At 41.1% G+C, this 13,246-nt stretch overlaps 1 long non-coding RNA gene across 5 annotated transcripts in view; it reads left to right on the plus strand.

Annotated features, from left to right (window-relative positions):
• Positions 1 to 13,246, plus strand: part of LOC128333715 (uncharacterized) — a 112,005-nt gene that overhangs the window by 58,286 nt on the left and 40,473 nt on the right. The gene's annotated exons all lie outside the window — the stretch shown is intronic.

Raw genomic sequence — 13,246 nt, forward strand, 5'->3', positions numbered from 1 at the left:
GGTCTTTCCTATGAAACGGTTCCCTGCTCTCCCTTTGGGCTGCTCTTGAGTTGGGAAAGATCCACTAAATTGCCTTTGCCCACATGGTAGCAATATTTACACACACACCTCCGTTTTGGGGACTGCATGAGAAAAAATGAGCTCCTATGTTGAGTGTGCCTGTGTGTGGCTTGAAGTAGGACTGGAACTAACATTTCTCCAAAGTTAACTTCAAAGGAGAATGGAAGGATTCATCCAAAGAGAAATTGAAATCTGAATAGGAATTTCAGAGTGTCTCCATGGCAGAAACTTTAAATTCCAAGAGAAACTTGAAAAATAAACTTTACAAAGAGCAACACTGAATTTCCACCCAATGAGTTATCCACATCTCTGGGCCTAAGCCCCATAAGTTTCAGTAGTTAAGCACATCTTTTTGTTTTGGAATAAGCCTCACTTAATTTACTAAAGACAATCACAGGGCTCGACACTGAGTCGACACTGACTCAATGACACCCTTTACCTTTAATTCAGTGGAATATATTTTGAGTAAACATGTTAAGGATTGGTCTGCAAGTGTGCAAAGGATTGCAATGTAAAAGGTCCTCATAGTGGTGAAAGTTGGGCCCTTTGACAATAAACATGATATATTTCCAATAAAGTTACATTGAGAATTTCATCTTGGTTGTCTTAGGGTAAAATATGGAGTACCACCATTGGTATATAGAGTTATACCAATGCAATCCACTGATTGGATGCAGCATCAATGGCATCGCTTTGACTATTCATGGTTTTGTCCAACTACCCACATCCATGAATAGGCCTAAGACGGCACCTAATTATTGCAAGTTTCACAAAAATGTTTCAGGCCTTTTTCTTTTCCTCGTCCCAGGATACTTATGTATATGTAAGACATTCAGAGAGACAATGTCCTTTCCTAGTTGAAAAGCCTTCTGGAAAACCCTATCAGAAAAAACGATTTGTTTCCTGTGTACGCTAGTATCTGTTGATTTGCCTTTATTTTTATATGTATATATAGCCATATATTTTTAGTTCTCCTGTAAAACTCTGTACTTTAAAATAAGTGGTACATTTTAGAATGTAAAGCTCTGGGGGAGAGAGAATAACCCATTTCAGGAAACGCTTTTAAACAGAAATGTTGAAGATAATGAAAAACGGCTCGCGGGATAAGCATTTATTGGGTTTGTTAGGTATCAAATGTAACAAAAGTAGAGCGTCTGAAGGACTCCATGTGTGGTTTTTTCACACTCTTTGATCACACAATTCCCCTTTTAATTCAGATTCAGTAGAGCTTAAGTGGATTCATTGATGTGTTAAGTGTGGAATGATTTTTTTGTATCAAATAAAAAAAAAAGAGACAGGGAGAGAGTGCAAGAGAGAGAGAGAGAGACCCCATTATGCATCCAGAAAAAAGACTTGCCATGCACTTGTTTATTGAGACAGGAAGTGGGTTTCCCACACCGAACAAATGGCACCGAGAATGCCAAAGAATTGTGTGGGGAAGAAAAGTAAAGGAAACTTAATTTTCTACCTGGCATAAAATCAGCCTTTGAAGGGAAAAAGTAGACAATGAGATTGGGTTTAGCTGAATAATAGCATCTGATTGATTTTAAGGAAAGCAGGGAGGGGAAGCCCCACTCCCTGCACCACTTATACAGAGGAGGGGGGGTTCATGAACTGCTTTTGTTAGTAAAATGCAAATCTTCGCAATAAGTCTCTTTGTAGTTTTGCGTAGCGCTTGAGTGCTCTGTCTACAGTTACATACTCTAAAAGGGGGCAAAATCTAGCAACATGAAACCATTTCATGTGGAAACACAGGAGATAGTTTATGAAACAATTTATGTACTCTAGTGATGGTCATTATAAAAATAATAGTAGTAGTAGTAGTGGTAGTAGTAATAATAATAATAATAATAATAATAATAATAATAATAATAATAATAATAGGATCAGACTATCATGTGAGGGAATCAGCAGGAGGCCAGACTGGACAATGGGACTCGTGACCAGCGGATGTAAATCTGCGTACCGCTATTCACTTAAACCAATGTAGCTACACTCAGCTGCAGTAGCAAGATAATTGTACTGCTTGGAGACTTATGTCAGGAGACAGAGACTGCCACTGAGAGCTTCTCCCCAAAATAATTGTCTCGTAAGTGTGTGTTAAGTCTTATAGTCATTTTTATTAGGGATATTGTGAAGTTCCTTGAGAAATTTCACTACATTTTCCCTTTGAATCCCCCCCTCCACCTCGCTTTTATTTCCTTTAAAATTCTTTGGAAGTTTTGCCTGAGCAAGAACTTCCAAAATTGCCTTGGAATTTTAATTTAAGGGAAATAGAGGTAAACTAGGAATGTTTGGACCACCTTAGTTAGAAACGTATTTAATAAGATATTAAAGATATTATCAGTATCTTTCAAATTCCATGAATTTCACGGATATGGGTGAGGAAATAATGGAACAATGCAGTATTTGGATGATAAGGATCATTCCCAAATATCTTTCTGCAGCACAACAAATGAGCAATCTAGACATCTGCCCTCAAATTTTTTTTCTCCAGTGGGAATGTTGTATTACCCTAGCACTCAAAGCACAATACATTGGTACTGAAGAAATGCTGTTCTTATCCCCAACTAGCAAGTTATAGTGACTGATTATGCTATCTGGAATGTGGTTTCATGAATGGGAGGGGTGCCTATTGGACAATATCTGGGACATTGCTGATGCCCAGTGACTGTCTGGGAGCTCCACATAAACTGGTTTACACTGCTTAAAGAAAAAGTGAGATTTACCTATGATGAATGTGCCCCATCCTCAAAGCCTTGATATTGCCCAAGGGCTTAAGGAGTGCTTCACTTCAGGTAGAGGCCATCTCTCAGTAGCAGAGCATGTCATTTCCTGAAGAAGGTCCATGGTTCATAGGAACATAGGAAACTGCCATATACTGAGTCAGACCATTGGTCTATCTTGCTCAGTATTGTCTTCACAGACTGGCAGCGACTTCTCCAAGGTTGCAGGCAGGAATTTCTCTCAGCCCTATCTTGGAGATGCTGCCAGGGAGGGAATTTGAAACCTTCTGCTCTTCCCAGAGCGGCTTCATCCCCTGAGGGGAATATCTTACAGTGCTCACACATCAAGTCTCCCATTCATATGCAACCAGGGCAGACCCTGCTTAGCTAAGGGGACAAGTCATGCTTGCTTCCACAAGACCAGCTCTCCTCTTCTTTAAAAAGCAACTTCCTTTAAAAGGTTCTCAGGCTGTCAGGTTTGGGAAAGATCTCTGCTTCAGAGGGATGTGGTACCAGTCAAAGTAGGCAAAACTGGCCAAGTTGGCCAACAACTTGGCTCTGTATAAGGCAGCTTCATATGTCTGTTGACCTCTTTATCCAAAATAAAACCATTTTTATCCAAAATCGACATAGTTAGTGGAGACATACTGCATTTGTTCAAGATGGGAAAATAATCTTTGTAAGCCAAGAAGTGAGTCTTAGAGGAAACAGACTGAAAGGATATCTTTGGAAGAGGTAGCACCCTTTGCACTTGGCTCCAACTTTAAAATGAAAAAAAAATGGCTACCACATTCCTCAATTCTTATTTTAATGGAAGTTAATCTGAAGTGTCAGTGAATATGGCCAGATCTGGATGCTGGGTAATTCCGTTTCACCTTGGCAGATCCTCAAACCAAGTTAGGGCCTTGATGAACTTTGCCATGTGTTTTCAATTAGTTCTAAGCCATGACCACAAAATGAAGAAAGAAATTCCAAGCAGCAGAGTAAAACTGGAGCAAGTTGCATTTCCTTGCTTCCCACAGACTTTCAGTTTAGTTCAAGGCCAAAACAATGCAGTCCACAGCAATTTGATTCGCATTCTGGGGCATGTTCTCTACAAGGAAAGGCTAACACATTTGGTGCTTTTTAGTTCAGAGAAAGGGTAACCAAAAGCAGGCATGATAGAGGAATACAAAATGATTCATGGTATGGCAAAAGAGGATAGGGAGAAATTTTTCTCCCTCTTTTATAATGCTAGAACCTGAGGTCGGCTAGTGAAACTAATTGGCAAGAGATTCAGTATAACAAAAGAATGGACTTATTCGTGGAGCACATCATTCATTCATGGAATTCATTGCCATAAGATGTGGTGATGGCCACTAGGCTAGGTAATTTGAAAAGGGGATTAGACAAATTAATGGAGGAGAAAGTCTCTTCAGGGGTCTTAGTCTCAAGATGGCTACAGAATCAGTCACTATGGCTGGCTTTGGACATCCAAGATGGCTCCAGAATCAGTCACTATGATTGGCTTTGGACATCCAACCACAGTTCCAACCCCACCCCCCCGCCCACAACCTCCGGATGAACTCTCGGTTTGAAAGAAGGTACACTTACCAAACTGAGGGCCTGGAGGCTGCAGTCTATCATCTAGTTTGGGCAACTTGCCCAAACTGGCGTTAAGAGAGGAAGCTCCTCCCACTGCTAGAACTCTTTCCGTCATGGATTGGAGGAAGCCTGCACAGCCAGTTCCGCCCCCTTTGCAGTCTCCCAGACTGCAGATAGTTATCGTTTGGGAACACCAAGGGAATCTTGGATGGAAACTGCCAGTCCATTGAACCCGCAGTTAAAAGGTACATCCAAAGCTGCCCTTTCCTTCTGAATATCAGTTGCAGGGGAGCAATGGTAGGAGAAGGCTATTTGCTGACATGAGGTTCTTAGGGTCATCTGGTTGGACACTGTAGGAAGCAGGATGCTAGATAAAATGATCCACTAGGGCCCTTCTTAGTAGGGATGTGCATGAATCAATTTTAAAAATTCGATTTGTATTTGAACCAAATCACCCCCAATTTGTTTGTCCGAATCACCCCAGATTCAATTTGTACTCGAATTTTCCAAATCTGAATCTGAATTGATTTGGGGCAAAAAAGGGTTCCGGGGCAAAAGTGTGGGGTGGGTGGTATTTATTCATTCATTCATTCATTCATTCAATTTCTATACCACCCTTCCAAAAATGGCTCAGGGCAGTTTACACAGAGAAAGAATAAATAAATAAATAAGATGGATCCCTGTCTCCAAAGGGCTCACAATTTAAAAAGAAACATGAGATAGACACCAGCAACAATCACTGGAGATATTGTGCTGGGGGTGGATATGGCCAGTTACTCCCCCCCTGCTAAATAAAGAGAATCACCACATTAAAAGGTGCCTCTTTGCCAAGTTAAGCAGGAGTTAACTAGTCTGAGAGTAGTGCCCAATGGGTTGAAGCTACCACCCAAGTTTCAAAGAAATTGCTCAATTTCTTTGAAAAGAAATTAAAAGGGGTGATTATTTATTTATTTATGTTGAAGTTGGCATCTTTAAGCCTTTTCTCATAGGGAACAAGGGGGATTTCAGCAACCTTATAACTCCACATGGGGGGCACCAGGGTAGTCCAGAGTGGGTTGTGGTGGGTGGTAATGCCAAATGGGTGCAAGGAAGCTACAACCCCGATTTCAAAGGAATTGGGCTAAGGGGTGATTTTTAACAATTTTTTGAAGTTGGCACATCTTTGTGGCAGATTTGGGGCAGAAAAGGGGTTTTAGGGGCAGAAGAGTGGGTCAGGTGGTAGTACCCCAATGGGTGTGTGCTACCACCCAGATTTCAAATAAACCGGTGAAAGGGGTGACTTTTAAAAATTTGTTGAAGTGTTGTTGCTGTTGTTGTTGTTGTTGTTGAAGTCTTTAAGCTTTCCCCCCATGGGGAATAATGGGGAATTCAGCAGCCCCATAACTCCACTTGGGGGGCACCAGAGTGGCCCAGAGCGGGTTGTGTGATGGTATATAGGGTGTCAACCACCCCCCAAACCACAAGCCCATGGGGCACTGGGTTATGTTGTTTTCAATATCTGAGGTGTTCTGAGAGTACATATTCTGGTAGGAAATGAGAGTGGATTCTCTCATTTCCTACCAGAGAATCTACTCTCAAAAGAACACCTCAGACATTGACTGCAGCTTCTTCACCTTAATGGTGCACCCACTTGAATGCTTAGAGATGACAATCCTTTTAAAATTTTGGAAACCGGTAAGCTTTTTTCTCAAAGAAAGTGACATTTTGAAATGTGTCTGTTGACCTTTCTGCTTTGGGGACTTTTGTTGAAAAGCAGTATATAAATATTTATCGTTGTCGTTCCATCATGAATGAGAATACAGTATTTGCTGTTTTGTGAGTTTACTGGTTGCCATTAAGCGGTGCAAATTAATACATAGGCCATGATCCTCAAAGCCATAGGGCAACTTCTGTACGCTCAGCAAGGTTCCTGCTGAGTTTATATCTACAATACAAATTGAGATCAGATTTATATCAGATTAACTGTCATGGCTTCCTACCAAAGAATCTGGGAATTGCAGCCTGGTGAGGGTACTACTTATCTGTTAGAGGTTCCCTCTCTCCATCTCATAATTATAGTTCCTTAAAAAGATGGTATAGCAGTCAGTCTCTACACACCCATATTTTGACTTATGGTCATCAAGATTTTATGGTTGGAGGCAGACAATTGTTTTAAGCAAATTTAAAGTAGTATGATAGATCCATCATTGCTTATGGCAGATACACCCATTTCTTGCTTCTGGCTTCTGTCATCTGTGATCTGGCTTCTGTCATCTGTGATCAACCAGGTTTTGAAGTGCTTCAAAAACCTGTGAAGAGAAACAATATTGGGTTGAATGTGCTCACCAATGGCAATTATCCTGTCACCAACTCTCATCTGTCTCCAACCTGAGATAAGGCTGAATCTGAGATCCAACCTCTTCACAATGTTATTTAATAAAACCAAGATGGACCATTCCCTCTAGCACCACCAGGCGAAGGCCATTGCCATGACCTTTCCTCCAGTGCTGAGCCCTTCTGTTTTGTCTGAGCTTCTCGAGTATGCTTATTAATGATCAGAGATGATGCAGAGAGATGAAGATAGGAGGAGAGATAGATAGCGATAGAGATATAGATATCTGATATGCTTGGGTGGGGAAAACTTAGCACCTTATCAGATTCCGCCAAGGGGAAATCAATGCATGCTAAAACAATCCAGTCTTTCTGTTCTATATCCTATCCCCAGTGGCATTGTTGATTGTATAGCATCAATGTCACCTATTTTAGATGGAAATGTTAGCAACTGTAATGCTGCTGTTGATGCTTCAAAATGATTCTAATCTCATTTCAATAATAGCTTCTGTCTCTTTTAGTGACACACATGCCATAACATTCAGGCTAAATTGACAGCACTAATAACACACTCTCTTCCCCCTCTCTATCTTTCTCTCTCTCCTTTTAAAAAAATTATTTGGACCACCCTGCATTTTTAAAAATTCCCATTTATTGCAAAAATGAAGCGCTATCATCTTTAAAAGCATTAGATAATTGAGGGCCACAAGCTCACACTGACCCAAGCAAGAGCTGCTTAGGAGACTTGTAGGATTCAGAGGGAAAACCAAAGTATTTGACCACTTATTTAAATCTGCCTAATTTCTAGCCACCAAAGTGTGAATGCTGTGGTTGTAGACAGCTGTTTCAAGGACATTTTATTGAAGGAAATCCGGGTGTCTATTTTCCCCACCCTACCCCATCCCCATGCATAATGATAAGTGCAATCACTGCGTGGTGACAATTTTACTAGATTGTCTGATGATGGTATTCAGTGTGCAACTCTATAACCTTTAGTTTCATCATGCTAGAATTTTCACAGCTTGGGCCAAGATGGCAACCACAGAGATTCCCTTGGGGACAGGGATCCATCTTTATTGATTTTTATTTCTCTTTGTAAACCGCTTTGGGAACTTTTGTTGAAAAGTGGTATATAAATATCCTTTGTTGTTGTAGTTGTAGTTGTAGACCCAGATGTGCTTGACAAGATTATCACACTGTGTGTCTTCAGACCAGGCTCTGGGTCTGTTGGTGTCCTGGTGAAATGGAAAGTCACCAGTTTCACTCCGGTGTGAACTCCCTGTTTGCACTGTCTCTCAGTGTGAGCTGGAGCACATATGACCTGGCCTCTTTTCTAGAAGCAGGAACCGTTGCACAGTTATCCTTACTTCAACAAGACTACCCCACCATCCTTAATATGTGGAACTGATCTTGTGCAGCTACTTTTGACTCGGAGGGGTCTTCTGGGGCTTATCTTACACTGGCCAAAACATGATAGGAACAGGTTTTGAATGGATAAACCCCCGATTCAGATACCAGTTTGGGAGCTGTTCTGCCAATCTTATTTCTCATTACAGCCTTGCTGATGAGAATGAGGTGCCAGTATTTTATGCCTGGTATAACTTGTGAAATATGGCCACATGCTATATAGCTTTGACCTTTTCAGTATTCTGCATCATGACTGACTAGTTAGCCCTAGCCGCTTACCCCCATAGGTTGGAAGGGTTGTGATCGGATAATTAGCATACAGAATGCCAAAAAGGTCTCGAGAATCTGGTATTTAAAAACAAATCAGCATGTTGATGGGTGTAATTTATTTGCAGAATATGTGAGTGTGGTCTGAATCTACTATACAACACTATATAACAGTCCTGCTCATGAAGTCCATTGGTCTGAAGACCACACAGTAAAAGGAGCAGGGGCTTTCTTTTCTGGCGGCTCTATTTTGTTTTTATGGCTATTGCTTTTTGGTGTTTTTATGTTTTTATGGTCTGAATTTATTTTGATATTTTAATGTGATTTTGTGGAATTTTATTGTATTAACTTTTGTAAAATGCCTTGGGATAAGATTTGATGAAATGCAGTACAAACAAACAATAAATACATAAATAAAATAATTAAACAAACAAATAAATACTTTGTGGCTCAGTTAATAGAATGAGAAGGGCTTCAGGCCTCAGAATAACCTGTTCCAGGTAGGGGGTCAATGGCCAAGGCAGTGCCTCTGCTGATTCAGCAATCTGCATGTTGGTAGGAGTTCTGAGAGGGACATAGACCTTAGACAGGGAAGCATAGCAGTAAAGGGCATCAGGACCTCAGATAGCTCTCAGCAGATCGACAAGAGAGCTGGGCACAAGCTAAAAAGAATGTTGTTCCAGCAGATGCTTGGAGCTGGCTATCAGTTCATATGGCTGCTGCTCAAGCAGAGTTTATTGGCCCCACACCTTCTCTGGGAAAGGTCTCTGTAATTTAAAGGGGCTTTGTCTGGTTCGTAAGTGTGAGTTTCCAGTGGCACTGGGGGACCTCTGTTTGGACTGGCAGGTCTTCAAAGGACCCCTCAAATTAGAGGATGAAGGCAAAGCAATATTCTTGGAACATCATGGAAGTTCTTGCTCTGGGTATCCTGGTAATCTTGGCACGGGGGTTACCAGGGTTTACCCAGCTTTACCTGGAGACTGGATTATTTATAGGGTCTTCCCACCAAGTCTCATCAATTGAACTGTCTGCTTTCTCTCTTAATGGGAGGGGGTTAAGTTTAAACCTACTAGAATGTGTAGCATCTGTATGATTGCAGACCCTTTCTCCACCCCACCTTCCTGTCTATTCCATAAGTATAGGGAAGGGGTAGGGTAGCCCTGAGTACACAGCAACCCCTGCAGCAATGGTCATACCATGCAACCTTGGTTCAGCATAGGCCATGGTCATTCTAGTGCAGCAAGGACACTTTTCAACCCTAAAACCTTTCAACCCTAAAACTTCCATTAAAAACTTTATATAGAATCTTCTTCCATATAAAGCTAAATAAAAAGTGCGGGTGACCAGTGTTCCCTTTAAGGCATGCACATGTGCACACACTCACAGTTGTTTTTTAATGTCTGCTCTGTTAATTTTAGATCCCACTCAGTTTGAATCAGGAAGGCCCCACTCTGAATCCACATATACACACACTGCCTTGCTTCTGCCACCTAGAACAAAACTCATTCCTCACACAGATGAAAAATAATAATAGAGGGAACACTGCAGGTGACCCAGTATACTGTAGCTAAACTCTGGTGTCTCACCACCTCCATGCTACCCACTCAAGAGAAATATTGTTCTCCTTCCTACTTCAACTCTCAATGAACTGGCTTGAAATTTAAGCAAAGTTAAGTGCAAGTAATGGATTTATTCGCAACATGTTAAGCACACTAACTAATTAAGTGGCAATTTGAGGTTAGCATTTACAGTTGTTTTAACAAGAAGAATCAGAATCAAAATATATTCTCTAAGACAACCAGAACGAAGGTCTGTGCCATGGTTTAAGGCTTGGTTGTCTAGACTCTGAGAAAGCAATTACAGTGCTGCACTGAAGGCTTAACAGCTTGGGGAGGGAACACTCAAACTAATATGAAATCCTTTTGCATTGTGTAAAGGATCAATGCAAGAGGTCCCCCCCCCCACCTGATTTACTGCTGCAGGCAGTGTGCAACTGAGTCTGTGCTTCAGAATACCCTGTGAAGTAGCAAAGAATTGTAAGGTGTACTTAGCATGCATATATTCAGACATTACATTCTCTGTGTGTACAGGTGTTTGTATACATGCACATGTTTTTGTGTGAATGATTATACATGAGTTCATGTTAAAAAACAAAGCTGGATCAAGGCCCCTTCAAATGCAGGGTACAGATAGGATGTGTATACGCATTGAACATAATGTGTGAATAACTGTATGTAGATCTGGTCATGAATTGCACATAATGTACAAACAGGGCTCTGGTCATATTGGAAACAGAGAGGCCAGCAACACATGCTGTTTCTGACATGTACCTTATTTGCAACCTGTTAAGCACACCAACTAATGAAGTGGCAATTTGTACCAAATTGTACCTTCTCAAATTGTACCACCCCTTCCATCTCTGTTCTTTCAGAATTGCATCTATTTTTCTTGGATTTCCATTTCACATGCCGCCACTGAAAAATCCTCTGATTTTTTCCCATTACAGAAAAAAGCCCATATTTAAATATGTATGTAATACACATTTTTTTTCAAGAATCCCAAAAGCTGGCATGGTAATACGTTGCAAAGTAGGCATGTAAATACTTATTTTTCAGGAACAGTGTTTGAATGCACAGAATCCATCGAAATGGTCACAGCAGTAATGTGCTCCATTACATGGGCATAGGGGATAAAGTACACATGTACCAATCTCTTCCTTTCTCTGGTCTGTGATCGAAATAAAGATTCATTCATTCATTCATTCACCAGTCGGGAGTACATTTTTGCATTGAGTGAATTGTGGGGCATCCACCTTACATCCCCATGCAGTTGAGATATGGGATACATCTAAGACTAGATTTACATATTGTAAACACACTCCAGTAGCCCAAAGATGCCAAAAATTAGAGCAATGACTTTTGGCTCAATACTGTGAATGTTTACTCATGTTGTATTGTGTTCAGTGGGTTACTCCTAACAAAATGTGCCTAGGGATTGCTGCACACGATACTATTTATGCTTATTCTAGCAAAATACTTGGGGAGGGTATGTACCTCAGTAGTAGACTATCTTCTTTGCATGAAAAGGGTCCTGGGTTCATTCCTTAGCACCTCAAGTTAAAATTCTCATCTGGGAGGGATGGGGAAAACCTCTCCTTGAGACTCTGGAGAGCTGCTGGCAATCAAAGTGGACAAGACAGTACTAGATGGACCAATGATCTGACTCAGCAGATGGCAGTAGGATAATTTGGCTATGTGATGAAGTCATCGAGGAAAATGTAGATGCATTTTCTTTGGAATTACATTTCAGCATTTATTTATTTTTTGCAAGGAATGATGAAATATCATTGGAATAGGGTTTCTAAGCACTCCCAAAATGTTAAAAAATAAACAGTGATGAGTAGTTTAGTCTACTTAGACCTGTATTTCTTCTCTCTCCCACAAGGAAAATTTCAATTAGAAGTCCTATTCCAGGTATTAAACATACTGCATTCAGCAGTGAAGAGATTTGATTCACTTCTGCAAGAAAACAGCATCTTGGGTACTGAGATATAAAAAATAGCAAGTCTCACATTTAGAATTTGCAAGAGCTGAAATGTCTGAAGGTGTGATTCTTATCTTTTAAAGAGCTTTGTGTCCATCAGTTCCTATAGAAGCTTTGAGAAACAGGTGACCTTAATAGATATAGCTACGTATGGGTTCATTGTACCGTGAAATTAAAATTTTAATCTGAATTGATGAACAAAAATGCTGGGGGTTTGCCACTGTGGAGTTTAATAACTGTTTCGGTTCCAGGAGAACAGGGCACCATATTGTCACTATGTACCTCATGCAAGAGTTTCAGTGATAATGGGGGAAAGTGTGTGCGTGTGTGCATGTATGTGTGCGAGAGAGAGAAGAAGGATCATGAGTATAAGTAGGCTGGGCCAATGGGGGCATTTGTCTCAGGTATAACTGGGGGTGTGGATTCCAAATAGTAATCAACATCATGTAGCAATGGTGTGGACAGAAGGTACATTGGAATCTGTTTAGGGCTGGCTCTTCCATTAGGCAAGGCGAGACAGCCACCTCAGGCTGCAGATTATTGAGGCACCAGTGAATCGGCAAGATGCCCATATGGCCCCCCCTTTTATAAAGGGAGGAGAAGGGGGACAGCATTTTGCACTCTGCCTCGGGCACACAGAGGCCTTTAGCTACCATTGGACCTACTGGCAGACCTCTGGGTGATCTGCAGTAGTTAGAGAAAGGCTTTTGACTCTCAATCATTTAACAAAAAGGCTGCTTTTTGTAGCCTTGATCTGTAACACCTTGATCTGTAACACCTTGATCTGTAGTAAAACACGATGTAATATTATTGTACTTGTGCATATATGATATCGGAGTGTATGGCTCATGGGGTGCAGCTGGTGATTGGCTCCATCCATCAGTGGGAGGGGGTGATGAGATCAAATGTCTGAATGCTCTCATGTGATGCTCTCCCTGCACATTTAAACATAGTACAGGTGGACCTCGTTATTTGCAGGGGTTCCATTCCTTGCTTACGACTGTGAATAATTTCGTAATTGCCTCTATGGGAATTAGGGGATTAGGTTCTGGAGCCTGGAAAATGATCTAAAAAATCAGCAAAAAATCAGGAGGAAAGCAGAAATAAAGATGGGGCACAGCACTGTACCTTGCCACCTCAGATCTTACGCTCTCCCACTCTCTAGGTCCTCCAATAATGCTTACAGTACTGTTGTTATGCAGCTCCCCTATTCCACAGTTGAAATCCAGCACTTAGCAGCACAAAACCCAGGTCTTTAAGGTTGTCCTGAGAGGCATCACAGAACTGGGGCCAGTTAAGGTACCTTAATTAAACCTGCTAATTATATAGTTTAGCTGTATACTAGTTTA

This window comes from Hemicordylus capensis, chromosome 8 (assembly GCF_027244095.1).
Source record: "Hemicordylus capensis ecotype Gifberg chromosome 8, rHemCap1.1.pri, whole genome shotgun sequence".
Lineage (NCBI taxonomy): Eukaryota > Metazoa > Chordata > Lepidosauria > Squamata > Cordylidae > Hemicordylus > Hemicordylus capensis.